Consider the following 24,510-nt stretch of genomic DNA (forward strand, 5'->3'; position numbering starts at 1 on the left):
TTTTTCCTCAAACTGCAAAGAACAGCAACAGAAATTACTCCAAAATCTCAACAAAATACTAGCCACAAAACACGATCTTACCCCCACTTCGCTATTATTCTAGCGAAGTGGGGGTGAGATCGTGACAATCCAAACATCGCGACTGCACTCGACTCCATTCGATCGATTTGAAAACATCACAGGCGCAAGTAGTACCAAAGTACCAACTAACCTAGAAGGCAGCTAGCACACAGCCGTGTGTTATGTTGCTGCCCTCTACTTTCGAAGATGTACAGCACAATATCAAAATGGTGGATAGGCGAAAGACGTTGACTGCTCAGAACGATGTTAAAAATCCCAAAAATTATCGATAAAACTTCATCCAACCCTAAAATAATGCTAATAATGTGAAAGGTGATGATGTATTTATGCTAAATATGTTTGTTAAAAGATGTTATGTAGTCATTTACATCCGATGAACGTGGTTTTTAAAGCGTTCTTGGTACAAAGGCAGATACAAATTTTGACCAACGCTAGTATGTGAGATCGCTATAATGCATAAAAATTGCGTATTGATTACTTTTTAGCATGATATTGACAGAGAATTTTCTCAACGATAACAGCCCTATTAGATAATCTCTCCAAGTTTCCATTCTGTAGCAAAGGGGAAAAAATGAAGCAAATTGGTGAGGAATTTATATGTACATTATCACAAAATAATCCAGTCCTCAAAATATCACTTCTACCGACTTCAATAAACTTAAAGAAAATGTTGGTATTTTTTCTTAAAAAGTAACCTTTGACCATACACAGAATTTTAGCATGGATTACTCAAAAAATTCTTTAGTCCATGCCTGGTGTTTCTAAAAGCAGCACTAAAATAGTGCAGACTATTTTTTTCATTGCCTGCCCCTTTCAGCTATTGACATTTGTATAATCAGATAATAAGTACTGACCAGGCATGGACCAGAGATTTAGTGAAAGAGATATAATCAAAGCTAAGCTTGAAATTATTTGATCATTAATAGGAGTTATTCAAGACAACATGAAATTCAGGGCCTTTTCACACGTAAATCTTGAATCATCATCACACGTGAATCTTGAATCATCATCACACGTGAATCTTGAATCATCATTGTAATGATGATTGCGATTGTCATCGTGACTATGATTAGCGTTCGTGATTCTAATCATGTTCTAGTTTGGTTTCACACGTGTGAAATATTTGTCATTAGCCTTATTTTTCACTGGAATCATCATTCAAATTACAATTTTTTTACCGTGTGAAAGGGCGGTCATAGACATTAAGAACAATATTGAGACAATTTTGTTTCTTGTTCACTCCTCTGCTACATCATCTTGCTGTACTTCTGTTGATAACAAGAACATTCTGAAAAATTTATTCAAACAAGTGGATAGTTTTGGTTTCATTACAAGACAAATATTCAGTCAAAACCTCTAAACATTCTCTTGATTGAATTCATTCATGCATCTCTCCCAGTTTTAAAACCATGGATCTGAATTCATTTTGGTTAAATTAATACCGGATTTATGTCACTATCTCTCCCCAGAGATCTCAGAGATTTGCATGATACATTCAAACGTCCCGATGACAAGATGAAAGCTGGATTATGTGATGTAAAAACATGAAGTAGTGCAATGTACATTAAGAACGCAAAAAGGGAGTCAAGAATTATTCAAGGCACGAGAGACAGGGAGACAGATAAAAGTGTAAAATGTGAACGTAATCATGCTGGAGAAAGGGCAATGAGCTGTGAGCGGCAGTAAATCAGAAGGAAAGATTAAGCTTCAGAGGAATCAAGAAGATGATCAAAGAAAACTCTTTAACATCCCTATCTCCTCCCTCACTCACTCTCTCTCCCTCTCTGGTTGTCTCCAAGAGCATTCCTCATAATCATATCAATCACTGGAATAGTGAAGCCTTTCTGAAACGGACAGAGTGTCTAACGACTTGCTAAGTATGCAGAGTTTGCCTACACCCCTGCTGTGATTTCAAAGCTGTAATATAATAAAGCCAGACAAATGCGCAGAACACCACAGCAATTAGCATTTGTCAGGTTTTTCCGTGTGGCTTTTCTCCAAAAGCTAAGAAAGACAAAGAGGCAGAAAGGCGTGTGCTTTTGATGTAAACCCATAACAGATGACTGAGATGCTCAACACCTCTCAAATATTGATTTTTGCTGATTTTTTCCCCTTAAAAACGTCCTAGCTTGTCTTTGTATATTCTGTGTAGCATTATGGTCTGCTTGGCTGCCATGTAGGAAGAAATGCCTAACTAAAGCTGCATGTGCACAGATCTTTAGCTAAGGAACACATTATGAATTAGATTCAGCTTGTACTTGATAATTTGTAAACTCATTAATTCAAGAGTATTCATAAGTCTTCGGCCAAGGTTGAAGATGAGGCATCCAAACATTTTAGGCCGGGCTCAGCCGCGGCTTTTTTCACTGTAAACGGGGTCTCTGTGACCTTTCTGACTTTTGAACTTTAAGCTTGTGACCCCAATACCTACTCTGATCATTCTTCTGATATGTATAATTGACCCAAATTTGAAGTTGATTTTTCAAACGGTCTGTTATCAAAAGAACGAACATGGACGACCACAAACATGCCTCTGGCAACCGCTTATTGGGAATGAAGGCAAAAAAAAATGCTAGTTTGAAATAAAACACTATTCGGTAGGGTGTTTCATTATAAAACTTTATATTTTCTTTACTTATGTATTTTTTACACATAACAATTCTGCTTTTCAGCCTCTTAGATAAGTCCTGCCTAACAAACAGAAAAAATATTACGCAGGGGCTCCGCGATTTCACCCCAAAATACTCAAAGAGTCCTGGAAAATCCTGCTCAACTGCAATGTTAAAGCTTATCCAATAAAGCAGACTTAGGCAGTAGGTTGTGAAAAGAAGCCCCTGAAAATAAACATTTTGCCTGCAAAAAACACTACTAAGTCTGAAGAGAAGACTATCACGTTAGCCAGAGTCGGCCAAAGGCAGCCAGCGTCTAATACGCATTACCAATTGATGTCCACTCATGCATGACCATTGAAGGCATTGATCGGCCAGGTTTCTATTGACCTTGAATTTCACACGCACCGCACAGTTGCAGCACCACAAATTATTACTGCTATGGGACTAGAAGTTACTCTGACAGTCATTCGGGTAGAGCTGCAGCATCAAAAGTTTTTTGGTTTTTTTTTACTTGACCAAGTTCACATTGGATCATTGCAAGTATCATCTTTTCTTAATTTCATAGATTCTAATATATTTATTTCCTTTTATTTATATAGGGAATGATTCATATTTTTAGTCCTTAAAATCTCTTAAGTACAGCAGTCATACGCAGGTTAGAATGTCCAGGTGTGACAGCAGCCAGGGTTCCCACAGAAATTTGAAAACAGAATTCCATGACTTTTCCAGGACTAAATTACTGCTTTCCATGACTTTCCGTGACGCCCAGGGAGTTATGTACAATTTGGGATGTCACAAAACTTGGAAAATGGAAATCATGAACACCAATTATAATAGCAGAGTATGATCACAGAGTATGAGAGTTGCGAGACATACTGGACAAACTGAAAAGCTGCCATTGCCAAGAGGTAAATGCAATTCTATGACTTTTCACAAATTTTCCAAATTCCCTGACTTTACATGACCACAATTTTTTCCAGGATTTTTCATGACTGTGGGAACCCTGCAGCACCTTATTTAAAAAAAAAACCTAGCAAAATTAGCAAAGCCTGTCCGAAGATGAGTCTTTTCTCTGAGTTCTTAATATCTGCTTGCTGTGCACCAAAGTCAGAATTTACTATGAATGCTATATAATACTAACCTAACCCCTACACATCCCAACCTGAAGTTAAATTAAAACTTTTTTAAAATATGAACTGAAAAAGTAATAGATTTGGATAAGATGTCAAAAGATCAGCATGCAACTAACTGTAGCCTATTCTGCAATTCGCATACACTTGACACAGGTGTAGCTCAACTACGGGTTAACTATCTCAAGGTCAATTTGTAACGTAACCTACAAGTACCACTCAAAGAAATGCACTGGTCTAATTTGTAACCCATCATGGGGTAGGACCCCTCCCCCTCGTTACAGTCTCTATGATCTTTCATCATTACGTTCCCTGTATGTAACCCGCCTGCTGGTACCAATTAGGCCGTGTCCACAGTGATTAGATGCAGAGGAAAGACGTCTGTATGCACGCATGCAGGCAGCCCTTGGAAAACTTGCCCGGATGATTTTGGAAGTTTGGCGAAGGATGCATGATGATGATGATTTTCATTAGTGAAATCATACACAAGCTCAGTGCTTCACATATGTTAATATTCTTGCAACATTTAATCAAACTTTGAACAAAATTTATGAATTAATTTACTTTAATGTATATCAGCTGGATTGAGGGTGAAATGCAAGTTTGAAATATCAAAACATTACAAGTACAGGCAATTTCACCCTTATCACTTCCAAGTCACCCATAAAATCCCCCATGTTGCATGATTTGGGGCAATCATCCTTTCAAGAGATGTGCCACAAACAATATCAAATAGTATTTTGATAATCAATACACATGTATCAACAATATAGAATCATGGTTTATGCAGATTTCTAGTATTATCTGGCTTCTCTTTTTAGTGTGTTGATTTAATTGGATTTTTCTTGATGTACGCGATGAAATAAGTTTAAAGGAGAATGAAACTCTTGGAGCAAGTTAGCTTTTGTAAAAGCAGAAAAATCAAAGAATAAGATCAACAAAACTTTGAGTAAAATAGGACTAGCAATAAAAGAGTTATGAGCATTTGAATGTCGAGATCACTAATGCTATGGAGATCCTCCCATTGGCAATGCGACCAAGATCTGTGATGTCACACACGTACAACTCTCCCATTCGGACACTGAAAATATACCCCAAAACATCTCTTTTTGCTCATTCTAATCATATGACAAACGATTCATCAATTATATAATGTTGTGAAACCTCTGTACTTGTCATCTCATAAAGAAAACACCTAACCTTGTGATAGACTCTATAAAAGTGAGAATATAAGTTAAATAAGTACTAAAGTAATGAGGGAGTTGTACGTGTGTGATATCACAGATCTTGGTCGCTTTGCCGATGGGAGGATCTACATGGCACTAGTGATCTCAATATTCAAATGCTCATAACTTTCTTATTATTCATTCAATCTTCCTCAAACTTTCAACAATATGTTTCTTTGATTTTTCTCTTTAATATGGATTCAGCTAGTTTCAAGGGTTTCATTCTCCTTTAAATATGTAAACAAATCTACATAGTCCATGGTTTTGTACCATGGTACATTCGAAATCTCTTTTGAGAATACCGGCCAATGAAAGCCACCCAAGAATATTTTCCAGTCTATTAGCAGTTCTTAGTAGTATTTGTCTTTGGCTTCCTGGGTTAGTATTATATGCATTCGCCTTCTGAAGGTGGTTCTTGGAGTTTTATCCTTTGAGCTTTACCAAAGGGGTTTTTCCCCTGGAGCTGCCTTCATAGATCTGTGTGGGTTTTTACCCGTATTGTACTGCCTATTTTCTACAAATTTTCAGCAAAGATTAATCAGACTTGAATTTGCTGTATGAACTGAAAGATTCCAAATATTATAGCTTAAAAGATAAAATAGAAATGCAATGTTTGGGCCTATACAGTTCCGCACACTAGGATGTTTCTTCTATTCGCATATATGTTGTATCTTCTTGTAAGTGTGTCTGTGTAGATGTGTTCCTGTACCTGTACCAGCTTTATGTTACTTCCTTAGAGTCTTATTCTATTCTTGATTATCCACCCTCCCCCCATTTCAAGAATATTTATCAAGAACATCTAGCTACTGCACATTTGACCATTTTTATTGCTAAAATCAAAAGTAGAATTTCTTTGTTTTCTTTTGTTTTTAAATTTTGTACATGTATTTACAGACAAATCTTGAAATGTCTGTTACAAATCCAATCAAACAGTCATAATGTCTCCATAATACCACCCTTTCATTCAGTTATTCTTCCCCCCACGCAAGAGACACACGTGTGTTCTCCCCAGCCCCACAATCGTTAAGAATACCAACTATAATGGTCCACACGCCTTTTTCAAACACTTTTGGAGGTAATAATGAGTAACGTTTTAGTTGACTACCCTGTCAAGCCAGCCCCCCTGATGGGCGGGTGTCCGCTTCTTCCTGTTCTACTTGACTTGTCACATCAACAATTCTTATATCCCCCTTGCCCCCCTTCTCCCACCCATCGTTCATTAGACACGCATTCAACGTTTTCCAGTCACATCATTCTTTCTCTATCCTTCGGTAGGGAAAAGGGGAAAGAAAGTTTTTTTTTTCCTTTTTTCAAAGGGGTCTATTGTGTGTTGACAGCACTGCCTCGTAATCACTTAAGATCTCAGTGTGTTACCATTCACGAAAATTGAGAGTGAAATTCAAATGAACTATTAAAATAGCATGAATGACTCATTTTGATTTACAATGCATGTTTTTTATCAACAGTCAACATGAATTGTATTCATTTTTTTATAATTTAATGGAAACGTGTTGTGGGGACACAAATTTTAGAGTACTTTCTAACACAGTATTTGGAACTTGATGAAAGTCATTTGATTCGTTTTAATTCTATTTCTTTATTCATTCATTCATATATTTTTTCCTCTTAATTGTTTACATATTTAGTTGCATTTTTTTTTAATTCATTTAAAACATTTTTGGGGATGAAATACTGCTATACATTACACACCTGCAGCTACATATAATTTGCAAAGACAAGATAACAAAAAAGACAACAAAATGTTACATTAAGAACGCAGTCGGTACAATTTCTTGTTGAAGGAAATCATGGCATGCCTAGGATTGGAACCCACAACCCTCTGTTTCAGAGTCTGGAGACTAATTGCTGACCTTTATTATAATTTTAATCCCAATTTCTTTAATGAATTAGTTTGGAAGTCAGAAATTTTTTAGATAGTGGGATGCAGCATTGTTGCTGGTCAGCTGGTCAGTTTAAGAAATATTAAAATGGCAACTTCGGATGATATAGGATCTGACATACACTGTACTGCCCCACCAAGATTGCGGTAAAAAGGTGACCAATTAGCCCTACTTGTGGTCAAGTGGTCAATTAATATTACCCGGAGCATTATTTGACCATTTACTTCTTGTGTTGATTTATTCATCTTGACTGGTGTTAATATTATTCAGCTTGTTCAATATTGGTAACTGAGAGGAAATTATAACCAGCCTTGTAGAAAACATCATCTAAAGTTGAGGAAATAACACTTATTTGTTAATGGTGTAATTTCTTGCATTGGGGCAAGTGCTAAGTTTTAGGGGCTATTTCCTTTATTTGGAGGGCTACCCTTTTTTTGTGTGCAACAAGCAATTTCAGAATATATGTGAATTTTATACCATTCTACAATATGTGAATGTGATGTCAATAGCAAACAAATTTCTCTGTACCTATATATTTGCATAGACCAAATAGAAGTATCTTACATCCCATACTAGTAGCATGATAACAATAATGTAATAAAAAGAGTTATGCAAGGATTGATTTTTTTTTTTTGGGGGGGGTTGTTTTTGTTTTTGTTTTTTTTATACTTTTTTTGTTCTTCCACACAACTTACAGAACATATGCCAATGGATGCTCCATTAGATTTTTCTGTGGCTTGATGATGATTGTTTGTGGTATATCTCCACTGACTGATTGACGTTGATGAGAGAGGGAAAGAGAGAGGCTTGGAATGATTGATACACAAGATCTCCATCTTGCTCCCCAGAATCACATGACCACAAACAAATGCTATCATCCACTCCAGATTTTCTTCCATCAGCTCATGGAGAAAGAATACGGATGGCATCAATTCCGAGTATGCATAATCCATCTCCCAGTCATTGAAGACGAGCAGTATTCAGTGGCAACAGTATACAGACCCGTGTTGCACTACACCCCCTCCCCCCCTCCACACACGGTGCCAATACATTTTTTGTTTTGTTTAGTTTTTAATTTTGTCCCTTTTTATCCATTAGAGATTTTGGCACACTGTTTGCCTTCCTTACATGATAGGAGGGAGGATTCTACATTGTCATGGAGACTGGGGTAAGTATTTTTGGAGGGGGTCATTATTTATATTTTAATTTTTTCTCTTATCTCTCTTCTCTCTTTCTTCCTCTTTCTATCTCTCTCTCTCTCTCTCTCTCTTTCTCCCTCTCTTCTCTATCCCCAACTCCGCTGTGCTCTATGCTCAGCATCAAGCGCACAATAGGACGCGGAAGAGCAATAACGTAGACTAAGTTTCAACAGAGGGCCAAGTCAGTCCGTCAGACTTACGATAGGAGGAAGGAGGAAGAAGAAGCAAAGCGCAGGCAATGGTTCTTCCATCCCATTTGCTGCGAAAGAGAATGGCATAATGCATGGTGACTAGCCAGCAATCCCTAATGCCTATCCAGCGAGACAGCCTGGCGCCGCTTGCCTCTTTATCACATCGTCCATAATTTCTTGCCCTCCCCCTCATCTTTCATCTTATTCTCTTCTCTCTCTCTCTTTTACTTATTCTCCCCTTTCTCTCTCTTCTTTAAATCATGTTTTGTTTCTGTATTTCATCTGTGTTTGTTTTCTCCTCTCCATATCTTTCTCTCTCCTTTCATGAAATCTCAAATCTTTATCGTTATTGCACGATTCAATCAAATGGAACAAGAATTTGGGAGGGAAAAAAATGCTTTGATATCAGTGAGAGTTTTGAAAGCTTGAAAATCACATTATAAAATTTAACTAATTTTTTTGTGTTTTTCTCTGTAAATAGGCCTAAAGGCTATACACATGTATTTTATTCAAATCAATGAAATAACATCAAATTAACATCATAAGAGCAACAATGTAACTTTAATTCTTATGTCACATTCTAATGTCCATACCCAGCACCAATCAATTTTCCCGAAGAGTGACTTTTCCTTCGTCACGTCTGCATATTTTTTTCCATGCGAAAGAACACGTAATCTCATCTCCAGTATCATTTATGTCGAGTCTTTGTGCACGAGTCGGCAACAATTGCACGACTTCATGGTCAGGGTTAGTCTCCCGGCATCTCACGCCTGTCCCTGCAGCACCAAGGACAACACTTTATTAGCAACAGTTACCATGTCAGTCAGGCACTGGACAAACGTTTCTTAAATGCTCGCCAAGTGCATCAACTCCGCAAGTCACTATTAGATTTTCTACCCCCACCAACACGTGCCCGCTCTCACCGTTGCTAGCTGCAACCAAAACAACTGGTGCAAAATCTAATTTTGTTCTAAAAGCCGGGCGGGATGTGACCATCAATAGCCAGAGAGAGCACATTGAAGGCAAAGAATAGGCAATTTAAGGGCCAAATGAACGGCTATTGAGCCTGGCCTATCTATGTAAACAAGGCACGGAAAACAATAGGCATGGATGTTTCGAGGCATCGGCCTCTGTCGAACAGGCAGAGAGGGAGAAATTGACGCAAATTGGAGAATTCTGGCGTCAGGAGAGGAGGAGGGGATTGGGAGAGAGGCCAGGGTCGGCTGGGGTATGAAAGCACTGACGTGTGCTGAAAAAGACACACGCCCACTAATCATGCAGAATAACAATTAACCAGGGGGGCTTTTTGTGATGAGATGCTCTCTCTACCAAGGGGTGCTTAGATGATGGTGGTGGAAGCACAAAGGTCCCTCTAGAGACTTGTATTGTTGCATCCTTACTCTAGAGGACTGGAAGGGCAGACAAATGAAGCACGGTGGCTACAGTAACACTAGCCAGCTGCCTGGTTGATCAACCCTACAAAGAAGCGAATGAAGGGGAGGGTTGGGGGAGGAGGGGACTGGGCGTGATGCCTTGTGACCATGGCTCACTAATGAGGGACCAATGTGTTGATGAAAAATGTGACAGATGCTAGATGTTGGTGTCATGGGGCAAGACAGACGCCCTGTACCCCCTAGCTGTAAGGGAATCGTGCATGTTGAGCTCACAGGAGGTCAGGCTTTTGGTGCTAATTTTGAACCAATCTTGATTTTTTTTTTGTCACTTTCATTTTTTGCATTCATCAGCACAAAAACTCCACATTAATCATTGCAACAACATGATCAACTATTATATTAAAACAAGTTTTTCAGATTTTTAAAAACATTTCTCTAAAACATTTTTAAATATTTTCAAATATTTCACATGACACAGGTGATTTCTTTATCTTTTGTCCTTTCTTTTTTTTCAACACTGATTTGTGATTTTTCAACATCAAAATAATGTCTTTTTTGTTTAAAATGCATTCAAGTTTTGCTTTAAATGCTTGTCACTTTTGAAATTTATTTCCCACTTCATTGACATTTTTCACAGGGCACACAAATGATTTGCAACTTACATGCAAATGCCAAATAATGGCGAAGCCCAACATATTTCATAATCAGAAAGTTCACTGAAAGCAGTTTGTTTAGCAGCATTGTCAATAATATTGTCCGTTGAATGTCCAGTTTTGTAAAACAGTTCCAGCATCGAACACCGACTGCCAATAATTTTTACCTCCATCCAAATTTTGAAGCGTGTGATTTTTTGCGTGTCAATGTATGCAACTATAAAAAAATTGATGTGTGCCAGTAAAAACCTCATAACAGCTTATACTGTCATGAGTATTAGCAGCAACTCTATCTATTTACTGTATGTGTATCTGTCTCTGTTAGTCAATCAGTCAGTTTGACAGTCAGTAAGTTAGCCAGCCTGTATGTCTGTCTGTCTGCCTGTCTTATCATCTCTCATTTATCTATCCACATTTATCTAGCTCTCCATATTAACTAGTGATGTACAAAAAATGCTAGTAAAAGATTCAAATTAAGATTTTTTTTTTAAATCCCCAGAGCAAAAAAAAAAAAAAAAAAATATATATATATATATATATATATAACCACTTGTTCAAGATCATTGCAAAAACAAGAAACTGCAAATTTCAATGATTTAGTTTAAAATTTTATATCATAATGGGTATCAATATCAAGATGATATCAGCAATCACGATGGGTGATGACGTAGCAGGAATGCTAAAGGTGAATGATAGGATATAATTCATCCATCAATTATTATCTGAAATTTGTGAGGAGGACATGGCTCATCAGGTCACAGGAGGAGGCCATTGTCATAGCGGTCAATCTCTTCTTTCTCTAGGATAATAATTGCAGTATTAAAGATACAGTTACTACAGTACACTGTAAAAACGCTGTTTAAAATTTAAACATGTTTTTTAAACCATCACTCTTACAAATTATATTGTTTTAAGTTTTTAACAAGTTTTTTTAAGTTTTAAACAAGTTGTTTAAAGTTTTAAACAAGTTGGTAAAAATTTTACACAAATTGTTACAAGTTATAAACAAATTGTTTTCAAAAGTTTAAACAATTTCAAAAAATTTTCAACAACTTGTTGTCAAAGTAACAGGCTAAAATGACGTGCTTAAAATTTCACAGTGGAAGAGCTTGTGAAAATTGGACAGAGCTGGTGTTTTTTTACATTCTTCATAATTCTGAAAGAAAAATAGCTTTTCTGTTTTAATCCCATGATTTTATTCTGTGTATCATGCAAAATAATCCTGTCAATATTGACAGAACCTTCAGCAGTGAAGGAGGCAGATTGTTGAAAGAAAAAGGACAGGAGTATCTAATAAGTACTTTTATAACACTGAATCCAAGATAAACACTTACCCAAGTATCATTTTTTAACGACAAATAAACCTTTAAACAGAAAACCACCCCTAAAAAAATTCAAATCCAAGAAATCTCTATAAAACAGAATTATACCTATTTAAAAAAAAATACATAGAAGATATTAGACATTTTGCTCAAGTTACACTGTACGGATGAATAGAACTTTCAGGAGCATCCAAGATAATATTCTTCTAAGGCATTGGCTCTGTCTGTATAGAAAATATAAAATGACAGATCAATGAAAATGTTTTTAAAAAATGTTTGGTATTCATCTTTATCAATATCAACTTTTAGAATTTAATGTATTTTCTAAATGAATTATATTCTATAAAGCTTTTGAACTTGTTACGAATGTGAGTTTCCTCAAATTATATTGTAACTTTGTAAATTAAATATCATCCTGTCTGAGCAGTGAACAGCTTAAATTTGAATACAAAAAATATATTACTTGATATCAAAGTAATCAATAGACATTAACCTGAAAACAATGTTAAAATTGGAATGGTTGTAATTTCATGATTTAAACAAAGATTTAGTAAATTTGGCTCTTCTTGACGATGCCTTTAAAAGCTGAAATGACAAGAGTGAATCAGCTACATGTCAATGCGTCTCTTGATGGATCAAACAATGTACGCAAGCTGAGCCCCAGTAGGGATAACCTCAGCCCCCACTCTCTGTCTCTCCTTCGTCAGAATAGACCCATCATGCAACATAATGCACCCCCGATGGGCGGACAATTACCTCCTTCCTCTTCCCACTGAACCGTACCGTCCATGTCGGCAAAGGGGAATCTCATCAAGAAAGAGAGAGAAATTACAAAGGGAAAAACAAAGTTGTCTCATTGACCTGAATTTCTGAGTCTGGGCTTGAGTCGTAAAACTTGTGACAAGCATGGTGGCTCAGTGGTATGGCACCCACCTCACGATTGGGAGGTCGTGGGTTCAATCCCTGGCCGAACCTTACCAATTATTTTAAAAATGAAATCTTCTCCCTTCTCTTCAGGCACTAATCATGCACAGTAATCAATACATTCAATCACAGAATGCAGCCCCAAGGTCAATTGCTAAGATTTACGGTACGAGGCCCAGGATGCAAAATTATTTTTCCCCATCGCAGTTCTGGACCCAAATATGAATATTCATGACTTGTGTCTTCGGAATAAGACTACGCATGCGCATGGACTTGATCTTTACAAAATAATATTGTGGTCGTTCGGGTTGCCATGAATGAATCAGCACCCTCAAATTGCCGACTAATGGTTAACTTAGAACTGGATAATTCTGAACTTCACGTTTACTTATGTTAGACCAATGAGCTTGGTAGCCTTGGTTTATAAAACTAGTCCGAGATCTAAATAAATTTAGTTTAGATCTAATCTAGTCTCTAGATCTAGATCTTGATAGACCATTCTGATCTACACTCACGAACAACGTCAGGCACAAATTAACGTCAGTGGGCAGAACATGCATGTAAATGTTAATGCGCGACTCTAGCTCTGCATAGCAATTGCAATCGCCCAGTTAACTCTCTTGATCAACAAAATGTAATTGATCGATAAGCATTTTCTTTATGATACAAATTATTAAGCTTTTAATTTCCTCTGCTTGAAATAGGCAATGAGTTACATACGGACTAGACCTATTAAACTAAGGCTCCCAAGCTCATTGGTTAACGTAACTAAACTAAAGTTCAGAATTAACCAGTTCTAAGCTAAACATGGCATTAGTCGGCTGCAGGCATTAGACAGGTCCAGATTTGAGATAAAGTTAATGCCATAGCCTAGCCTAGCTAGCCTAACATTTTGTCTCGTCATTAATGGCACTTTGATAAGTGTTTAAGAATCGGATTTAGATAAAGATCTAAGGCCTATAGGGTATAGCAATTAGGGTGTTGATACTTTCATGGCAATGCAAACGACCACAGTCCACGCGCATGCGTAGTCTTATACCCTTTTCAAATTGGCCTCTTCATTTTTCCCCGGCAAACTTCTCCGGCAAGCATTCCTCACTTCCCTGGCGAAGAAAAAAATGTACCCTTTCACACTGACACCTCTTCCCCGGCGAAAGTCGACAGGTGATTTGCTCGGGCGGAAGTAATTGCAAATGAAAGCGCACGCTTTTTTTATTTGAATTTTAATCGTACTATTTCCTTATTAATTGCAGATACCTAATTAATTTTTATCAGTGAAGTTTTGGAGATGACGGCTGGTAAACACTTCTCAGCAGCTGCTGCTGATCAGCTCACTCGTCACGTCCATGGAGAATTAGAACGAAAAGAAAATTGTAAACATTGCTTCTTACCGATTACAAATAGGTAAAAAAATTACAACATATTTTAGAAATATTAGAAGCAAAATAAAAAAAGAATCAAAGCATTTTGATTTTTTAAGCGCATTTTCAGCATGCGAAATAACGCTTTTATAATAAATATCGTTAGTGAAAAAAAAAACTGTATGTTTGAGGTTATTTAACTCTATGGAATGATCGAATCGCTTCTAAAGCGTGGCCTTCTACATTTAGTCACGGAAATAATAGCTAGCTAGTGCGCGGAATCTCAGTTCAGGGGATTTCAGGGAGGGAAAAAATGACATCTGACGTCATTAAAGGACAAGTCCACCCCAACAAAAAGTTGATTTGAATAAAAAGAGAAAAATCCAACAAGCATAACACTGAAAATTTCATCAAAATTGGATGTAAAATAAGAAAGTTATGATATTTTAAAGTTTTGCTTAATTTCACAAAACAGTTGTATGCACATCCTGGCTGGTATGCAAATGAGGAGACTATGACATCATCCACTCACTATTTCTTTTGTATTTTATTATATGAAATATGAAAAATTCTCATTTTCTCCTCATTGTCAAGTGATACAACGATTAATTCCTCCCTGAACATGTGGAATTAGCATTATTTAATACTATATGGTTGAGTCAAGTTGGTCCTTATTGTCAAATCTATAAAAAACGAAATATTGTATAATTCAAACAATAAAAAACAAAAGAAATAGTGAGTGATGGACACCATCAACTGACTCGCCTAGTTGTGCATATCACTGTTTTGTGAAAAATAAGGGAAACTTTAAAATGCCATAACTTTCTTATTTTACATCCGATTTTGATGAAATTTTCAGCACTATGCTAATTTGATTTTTCTCTATTTATTCAAGTCAGCATTTTCCTGGGGTGGACTTGACCTTTAAAGAGGAGAAGTTCTCCGGTTTGCTTTCATACTGGCTGTTTCACCGGCGAAGTTCTCCACCTCTAGAGGTGGAGAAGTTTGCAGGCACAGTTCGCCGGGGAAGTTCTCCTGTTAACCTTTTATACTGGACACTTTCCCCTTCGCTGGCGAACTTCGCTGGCAAAGTTCGCCGGGGAAAAGCGCAATATGAAAGGGGTATTATTCCGAAGATGCAAGTCATGAATATTCATATTGGGGTCCGGAACTGCGGTGAGAAAAATAATTTCATGCCCAGGATGACTTTTTGGTGAGGTTTATGGTGGTGGAAGAGCATCAATGTCTTCTGAAAGATTCTCAAGTAAAATATCATGCCAGAATCATTATGGGTACCGGTAACTCGCAGGTGCACTAGGACAACTCCTATGTGACTTATTCAATGAAAAGGAACCTAGGGTGACTCTTGGGTGAAATCTCTTGATGAATCTCATCAACTTTATTAAGATCACAGTGATGTCTATAAAATCAGCTTATGTTTGGGGAAAAATATGTGAATAAAATTCAAAGATATTTTTCTAGACTTGAAACCTGTAAATACTATCAGATATTTTTTCAATCTTTAATAGTTGGAATCCAAAGAGCATTACTTATTTGTTGCTATTTCTGGCAAGCTTCTAGAAATCTCTCAAGATATCAAGAACCAAATTTGCTCAAGAGTTTAACAATTTGAATATTAAAGTAAAATATAATTATTTTTAATATTCAAAATCGATAATACATCTGAGATAGGTTCCTACATTTGCATATTTTATGGTTGAGGAATATCTGATTCTGAACATTACCGGGTGCCCTACATGTATTCCCTTCTTTGAGAAGTAAAGCCAAATATTTCAATAAAGTGACGTGACAGAGAAGAAGAGTCATCTAAAATGAGATGTGCACATTGAAAAAAAAAGATAGATAATGAAGGGAAATGTAAACGGTACCAGGTTACACGGCCCCTGATTCACCCATTAAGTCGACTTTGAACCCCGCTGGCTCGACCAGGCAATGAGCTTGCATTTTCCCCCCTCACTCTGGGGTACAGCCCCCAGAGGTTCAGGCGGGGATGGGCTGGGGGGAAATTTCATCAATCACCCTCCTCAATTGGCCAACATGCAGAGTTGATAAGAGATTGCTGTCACTCTCTTGCATGCAACCTTTTCATACCGCAAGTAAACTTTCACATGTCTGCACCTTTTAAAGACTGTATGTAGTCAAACGGGGTTCATGTATATTCTGCAAGATAATTATGAATAATAATTATGAATCAAGATTGGAAATTCAAGCAATGGGACATAGGCAAATGTGAAAGAGCAGCGTACCTCACTGAATACATGTAGCAACTCCGCTCTCTTTAAAAATATGATTATCACTATTTGCATTATATTTGGAAAATAGTAGCTTTGAGAACCTTGTCAGGAAAAGTACTTTTTCAGATATCACAGTAAGAATCAGGTCTAAATACCTGATGATGATGATATTTATGATGATGACAATGATGATCTTGAAGGTGATAATGATGATGACAATGATGACGATGATGACGATCACGATGATGATGATCATCATCATAATGATGAGGAGGATGAAAATGATGATGATGATGATGGTGGTGATGGTGGTGATGATGATAATGATGATGATAATGATTCTATTCTATTCCATTTCAATTATTTTTCATATGTTTAGGCCTATACTTTCTTGAAGCACCATGAACACCGAAAGATAGATCTGTGCATTATAGCAGTCATTGTTATTATCATGATGATGATGATGATGATGATAATCATTAATAATAATGATACCAAGAACAAGAGGAACGATAACAGTATTTTCATATTTTCATGCCTGTAGATTGTCAACTTAGAAGCAGGATTCTCTATCTCATCACTCACTTCAACTTTAATTCCATGTAATAACATAAAAGGAAATGTACATCAAATGGACATTACCAAGTGTAGGCAGTGGTTTCAGATATTTAACCAAAAGATACATGTAGCAGGATATTGAAACAACAAGAAAAATAATGTTAAAGCAGTTCCATGGTCAAAGGCAGCATGGGGGTGTAAAGAGGTAAAGATGCAACATGTATTTAAATAGAGAAAAAGAAAACAGAAAACAGAGAAATGGAGATATAGATAAGAGGATGGAGGGAATTTGCATCATGTTGTTGACAAGGAAATCATGGAGAAAAAAAAAGAAATGGAAGAGGTGCACATGAATGAAGTAATCCAGAAATTCAAGGTCACCAATATTCATGACATCATTAATGCTTCAGTCACTGTGTTTATCACATCTTGATCTCTCTCTGAACTTCAAACTTGAAGACACTTAACTTACACATCACTAGATACAAATCATACCCCCTCCCTACCACTTTTCTTTTCTGCAAGAGTAATCAGAACCCCCCCCCCCCATGAAATTGAAAGTGCCGTCAAAACACATTCTGCAAAGACAATAACTAAGGTAAAATGAGACTAAGTATTATTGATAGGTTCCTACATGTACATGAATAAGGTTTGAATATGGTTGCTGAATCGGTGACTGTTGTGTCCAGTATTACAAAGCAAGTACGTATACGGTAAACTCACACAAACAAATTTTAATGTTCTTTCCATCAATCCTTTTCTATATAATTATGTTTTTCTTCCTTATCCGCACCTATCCCTTTCCTACAAGTGGATTACAATTCAAAGTGAAACTATATAGTTTTACATGATGTACTTACAACACAATTTTCTTACTGATAAACAACATTCAAGGCTAATGGAAGGTCAATGACAAGAATTTGTGATAAAATTTTTGTATTGAAAGAGTAACATTTCAAACACACAGTATTTTGCTCATTTCAATGATAAATGACATTGAAAGTTTGGGGGTTTATTTTAAGAGTCATTCAATTTTGAAAATCAAACTCTGACATCAGGTTAATTCAAACACAAGTTCAGAAAAATGAGAGAAACATATTAATGAGGATATGATAAAATTACATTAATGAAAATAACAGAGATGTGGATTTTTTATGGTTGATTTTCTGATGTCACATGCGAGCAGCTCCCAGTACATGTCTACATCATGAATTCCATAAATAACCATTTTGTTATGGTTACAGATGATTGAAAAATATCAGCATGCTTGAAATAGTGTGTGACAACATATTGAATGCAAATGTAAAATCATAGGCAATTTTCTGAGAAAATGGCATTTTTATGGAATTCATATCTTGTGACATTGAAGGGTTGCTAAATATTTTCTTACAAAACCACTCAAAACCACTTACAGAGGAAGATGGAAAGATTTCACTACAAAAAAGGGAAAAGTAAAGGCCTAAATGCATAATGTTGATGAAAAATATCCTTTATAAAAAAGAAATCAAATTCAGAACAATGAAAGATACATTTTTAAAATACCCGTACTATTGTAGAAATTATAAATGTGGAAATTATGAAAATATTATCTATAGAAATGATGAATTGTGATACCTGGAAAATGAAATACATACATGCAATTAACAACTCAATGGAGAAAAGCAAACATCCCATCCTCATCAACAAAGGCGTCTTTGTCTCGCTATCAGCCCAACCATAACAGCAAACTACTCAATTATATGTTTGATGATCAATTAAACCTATCCAACCTTCAACTTACTACATGCCCAATTAAATAGTGAAATTCTAAAGAAAGCCAAATATTAATACAATTGCGAGTCTTTCATGTATATTTCTTGTTTTGTTTAATAAAAAGGAGCTAGAAACGCTTGCGAAGTCAGACAATAGCTGAAGCAATGAAGCGTTGATAAATGGGCTTTCAACTCTAACAAGGACAATTAAAATGTGGCGAGTGGGTTATTGAGTTCGACAGACTGGGTAAAGTGGGCTACACAGACACAGGGCATACATATCCCCTTCATTTTGTCTCTTTTTTTTTAAATTTCTGTCGAATCCTAAGCCCATTAGGCCTGTTTACTATTGAACATTATTTTTAGTTTTTCATTCATTTTTCAACTTTAGTTATTCCTTTTAATCAGTTGGTACATTCTAAATTACATGGATCAATTGAAAACAGAATGGCTGTGAATAGAGACAATCTGAACATCGGATTAATAGTAAAACATAGTGGATTTAAATTCAAATCCAATGAGATCTAAATATTAATTTTTGTGTTCAAAATAAATTTTGTATTCAAGTAATTCAGGGTGTACTAAATAAACTACAATATCTACAACCCAATTTGCTATGTCTTGTAGTTAGCATTTAGGTTGTCAAGAATAAGGGTTTTTTAAGTATGCATTTGTTTAAAAAAAATATAAATAAATAAAAATATGATTAAATGTACTGCAGTATGTAGGCTTGAGAAATTTTAGTCTACAGAAATTTTATTTCCTAAAACCCTTGAATTTCCTTTTTCCACCTCACAAAAAAATAATAGATAGATGACTTTGTTTTCCAGACATTGATTCAGGAATATATAAATCTATTATTTTGTTGAGTTTACATTAGTAAAACTTTCAATGAAAATGATTATTTACAAGACACACAAAAATATAAATGTACATGCATATACAAGGCAATGCTCTCCTGCTTTTAAAACACTAATATTCCAACACAGTCCAAAACATATTCCCAGACTGTAATCGCATCAATGACTCATGTTTTAATTTCTTGTCATCACTGCCATCAAACAAGAATTCATGAGGGAAATTCATTTTAAATGATTGCGTGCCTTCTTATAACCTCTTTACAAGAACTTGGCCTAGTATTCATTGCCCTTTTTTTATCAGATGGATGGACCCTGGTAATGTTACTACTGGGGTTCACTGCAAGCTTTAAATATGGCTGATTGAAGGTTGATATTAAAGAATTTCAAATTCACATCTACATGTTCAACTCGTGAAATATTGTTATTTACATTGTGAAATTTCGTTTAAAAATCCGGGGGAAGTTAGAACCTTGTATTAATATTTCTTTTAAGTATTACTCGAGAAAATGAAGAAACATATGGCAGCCAAATAAAAAAGACTTTGATTGCCATTTATTATGCTGCTGTGTATATGTTTCATTCTATGAAATATGAAAGCTTGGATTTGGACAGAATATGCCTTTCCCAGTTTTTTTTTCTTCAGGGAAGAACTTGTAATGTAATGAGTAATGATCATCATCCTCATTCCTCAACAATATGAGATTCATTCATAAATTTTCAATTGTGCAAAATAACTTCTGACAAGTATAACAAAAGGAAATGCTTGCTTGGGAAAGTGAGAAAATTGGCTTCCATTTCTTTCAGCAAAGATGTGATTGTTTGGGGGTTTTTTTTCAATATACTAGAGAGGATAGTTTGTATTCGGACAGGATATCACTTGTTCAGCTGATTACAAAGAGAATTTAGAAGAAAAAATATCACATGGTATTGTGATTTAAGATTTATAACAATAATTTTGTTCACTCAACTGGAGGCTACTGATGTTTAGAACAATTAATGAATTGTGCTTTATGATGACATAATAGGAGGAGTCTTTATAATCTACAAGCATGCTACCAACAATGTGAACAAGAAGACTATACTGTTTTAAAAGCGACTAAATTGAAAATGAAAAACAAAATTCTTTTGGCTATTAAAAGAATGATTCCTGTATAACTAAAAAATCTTTCTGCTAATTAAAAACACTTTAAATCGATTTGATTTGATTTGTTTCTTCTGTATTCATATCATTTTTATAATACAATTTTCATTAACAGTATCTAGTGATTACTTTTTGGGGGGCATGAATCAGAGGGAAAAAATAGACTAAAAAATACTCTTCGAAACAAATACACTACCAAATTATGATAACATTCACAACTTGCAGTAGGATAGTCATCTTAAGCAGTTATTGACAAAAGACAACCCCAGAGCCCAGCGGAAGATTAAAGTATGACCATCTTCAATAGATACTTTTATTTAAATGAAGGAAGAGAATTGTATGGTTTTACCAATGAGACAAAAATAACTCTATACATGTATATAATCAAACATCAGAGGGCAGTCTTTCCATTTCACTCAGAACTTCAGAAGGATGTTATAAGATGACAAACAAGACACTTCGACAGAGAACTTAGAATAAATCTGGTGTATATCTATACTTTGTTCAATCAACATACACCTTCTACATCAGGACTATATGAAAGAGTCTTTACGCTGAAGTGAAAAAATCTGTATAATGTAATTCAAGATACAATTTGTGTAAAACCACAATATCTCCTTTTTTTCTTTATAGAGGTAATACATGTACTTCTAGAGTCTGTACTGATGAAAAGTTCTGAGAACAAAATATAGTGTTCTCAAAACTTTTTTCTCTTTCCCAGATTAGTTGGAGGGCAGGTGGGGTGAAACACAGTATGGCATTTCCAATACAAATTTCTCCTCTTAGCTATTTACCTAGTACACATCTGGGAATACAATACATGGACATACTAGCTTTGAGCGAAAATTCTTATATTGGACATAACCATGAAGTTGCCCTCACTTTTAATTAAAGCATTTGAGCACTTGGTTATGGATAACAAATAAAAGAGTGTGGCAAATAATCATGTTTGTTTTTAGAAAGAATGAGTGAGATTTCCATCGAGGGCTTCAAATGGTGATCATATTCAGAATTTTTTTTATGCAAGTTGGTTTCTAGGTTTAATATGTAATTCTAAAGAAATTATGTAATCCACTAAGAAAACTTAAATCTCATTCAGCACGCTGCTATGATGCCAAGATACATGCGTATGGTTTGGGGTTTTTATAGTGTTAAACCATAAATTTTCATCCAAAAAGAACATCTTTTTCCATGGCATAGAAATGAGAAAATGCAAATATAGGTCACCTATTATCACTGCGCGAAAGCTGTTTGGTTTCTTTAAAAAAAATAATGTGTGAAGCAATAACTAGTTTGGTTTGATTGCTGTGCGAACTGCTAAGCTGTTTTATTGGCCTAAATTCATTTGTTTGATCTTTCAGCACCCACGAGACTTAGCCCCAAAATGAAAGTTGGTTTAATTAACGTCCATACGTGCAGATGGACTTTTCCTTTCAGCATTCATGCAGTAAGGCTTCAGCTGCCACCGGGTATTGAAAATCAACAATTAGTAAAGCAGCAGCTCGCAAACAGAATATGCAGAGACAACTACTGAATGATGTATGATCAATATCTATGAGCATGCAAAGGTAATTTCTTGAAAATGAAGATAAAAGTCATGATTAAAATAAAATGTAATCATGGTTTGCACATACACATACACCTGCATTCTGTGAAGCAAATGGAGTTTAAATAAAGTATGCCATACCTCTTTGGTTCTCTCTAAGAGTTTATTAGAAATTAATAGGAAAGAGATTAAACTAAATGATAAGCCAATGGACCCCATGGAAAAAACAGTGGCACTAAAATGTATCTTAATTCCAAAGTAATGGGCTATCCACAAAATATATATGTATAGATATTCGAATTCTAACATCTCGGGGTTTTTTTTCTTCTCATCTTGAAGTTTATTTTTTTAAACAATTAAACAACAAAACATGACAGTTTTTTTTATTAGTAAAGGGCCATTGGTAAATATCTTCATTTTTTTGCTACTGGCTGACCAAGGACAAAGGCACAACTTATGACAGAGAATGTTTCTTTTTCTCTTGGTCTTCTGGAAATAATAATATGAGTGTAAGCATAATGACGCAAACAAGCATAATAAATGCCTATGAATTCCATTCCAAGAAAAGACGCTATAGAAATGTAATTATTATTATTCGTACCTATTTTGGTTTGAATAAGAGGGCCTAAACTCTGTAGAATGTACAGACAATAAGACAAAGTCTAATGCACTGCAATATACTTTGTATAACAATTATTTAAATTAATATGTGCTAGAGCATGCTTCTTTCCCTTAAAGAGTAAATGTCAGTCAAATATTACAAAGATATACAAATAGAAGCATGTGAGATAAAGCATGCATTTGTTATGGAAACCCAAATACCAATCGCATTGGGGATTATCAATCTAATTATTTAATACTGCTACTTTACAACACCACCTTTAAACTTGAACATCCAGGAGAACTCTACCTTTGCTAATAATCGTAGCCCAGCAGCCCGTCACATTCCCGGGGCAAAAATGCACTCCATTATTTACAGGTTTCTCATCGCTGACATTAGATTATTGGAATTATCCTTCTCTCTATCTGCTACCAATGCTCTGCATCGGTCATTAACTCCAGTAATTGGTGTCATTCGTCAAAAGACGGTGATGTGACATCGGGGATGCGCTTCCGTTGCCTCCCCACTTTGCCATGGTTTAAAGCTTGTTTTATTGATTTGCAATCTGTTTTAGAGCATTGGCGAGAAGTTAAAAATGAGACGCTGGCTGGCGTATCAACCTCTAGGATCTTCTGAGAAACCGGCGATAGAAGACGCAGAGTCTGCGGATCAGAATTATGAAGTTATCTGTTATTCTGATTACATGTCTACAGGAGCCTGGGAATCCGTGACAGTAAATTGCCAATTGGTCTACATGTACAACTACTTTGTCTACTGCCCGTTTGGTCTCATCCTAAATGGTCCATTCCCATCTTGTCTACAACTAGTTTGCGTGATAGCCATTTGGTCTAATTGCCATTTTGTCTTTTTTTTTACAATTTTGTCTAATTCCCATTTAAATTAGGTTATACCTATTTCATCTAATATCCTCTTGGTCTAACACCAATAGTCTATTTAATACTAATATTAATATGTCCATTAATATGGCACAGTTTTATGGACTGTTCATGAACCAAATTTTCATTTGACAAAGTAAAATATAATAGACCTTAAGCATTAATGTCATCGCACCATCATCTTTAGAGGCTGTAGCCATTGCCTTGCATGCATTGGTGATCTGCAGCTGGCGTATTTCTGACATTTCTCCGTTTACACACATTCCTATATCCTCTGAGGGAGGGCGCTATGAGATTATAATGTATTAAGGTATAAATTGTAGATGAATTTAAAATAAAAGACTAAGTGTAGTGCAGACCATGGTGCAGACAAAACACCAATTACGGTAGTCCAAATTGATAATGCACCAACTGGGTTTAGCCCAAGTGGTATTATACTATCTAAGTAGTTGACCAACTGCATGTCTATTTGCAAGTCTTTGTTACTCCACTGCAAAATTGCAGCGGAGTAACTAAAAGTCACAAACAGAACAAAATGGCAGCACCTGCACACAGGAATTATACCGTTACCGGCTGATAAAATCAACCAAGAAAACTTAATGGTCCTGCTCGGTATTTATTTCCATAGCTCTACTTGTTTAAGTTATGAAATAAAGTGTCATGTGAAAATTTTGATAGATCTACAAGTAGATGTGGTTCACATTCTCATAGTCTTTGGTGACATTAAATTTCTTATGCATATATTCCTTATTTTAGCGGTCCATAAGTCTGAAGAAATTGCAATTGTGACCGGCATCATGTGGTCCCAGAAGACCACCAGCTTCGAGTCGGCCCTAATTGAAATTATGATTTGAAATATAATTTTTCTTCATATGTATTCTGAGCTTACATGTTATATGTAATCACAC

The sequence above is a fragment of the Lytechinus pictus genome, chromosome 7 (genome assembly GCF_037042905.1).
Source record: "Lytechinus pictus isolate F3 Inbred chromosome 7, Lp3.0, whole genome shotgun sequence".
In the NCBI taxonomy this organism is placed as follows: Eukaryota; Metazoa; Echinodermata; class Echinoidea; order Temnopleuroida; family Toxopneustidae; genus Lytechinus; species Lytechinus pictus.